This window comes from Schistocerca serialis, chromosome 4 (genome assembly GCF_023864345.2).
Source record: "Schistocerca serialis cubense isolate TAMUIC-IGC-003099 chromosome 4, iqSchSeri2.2, whole genome shotgun sequence".
Lineage (NCBI taxonomy): Eukaryota > Metazoa > Arthropoda > Insecta > Orthoptera > Acrididae > Schistocerca > Schistocerca serialis.
This window is the reverse complement of record NC_064641.1, coordinates 143,565,344-143,566,064: the sequence shown is the minus strand read 5'-3', so window position 1 is coordinate 143,566,064 and position 721 is coordinate 143,565,344.

Here is a 721-nt window from a genome sequence, read left to right as displayed (position 1 = left end):
ACTGTTCAGCGAATACTGTCCCTTCTTTGACGACGATAATCGGTTAAAGTTTGATGACTGCCTTGTAAACTGAACACTGGTTAAACAAATAAATTAATCCGGTAAAAACCCACAAAATACTGTGGTTTTCGTTTGTAATGATGTTTTTCTATCAAGAAGCGACTCTGTGTTCTGTGTTCTATAATATGTACGAACAATAACTAAAATTTCATTGTTTACTGTCCTTCCTGGAGTTGCTGATTTGGTGGCCAGCACGTTTCATATGTTTCCTTGAACAGTGCTATCTTCATAACAAATCTGGACATAGCACATGGATTAGAGATTTTATTCACTGAGGAGTCAGACACCGAGCTACATATAGTGAAGTGGTAACTATTTTAGATATTTCTAAAATTCAGCGATAGTATGTTTTACGACCATGTGATACATTATGCGCATATGTATATATAAATAGTTTTATAATAATGAAAATCCAGTTTTGTTCTATCACGTTGTCGCATAACCAACCCATACACGTTTAGGAAAAATTAAACGGAAAGACCTCCAAGGAAGTGTTTGCTCGGTTGAATTTACCGATATTTTAAGGACTCTAGATTTCACTCCCAGAGGTATCGTGAAGATATGATATAATATCGGCGAGTGTGCAGATATATATGGTCCAGTCACATTAATATGACTATCGGTTATGTCCAACGACTACGTGCAATAGCCACTCACAGAT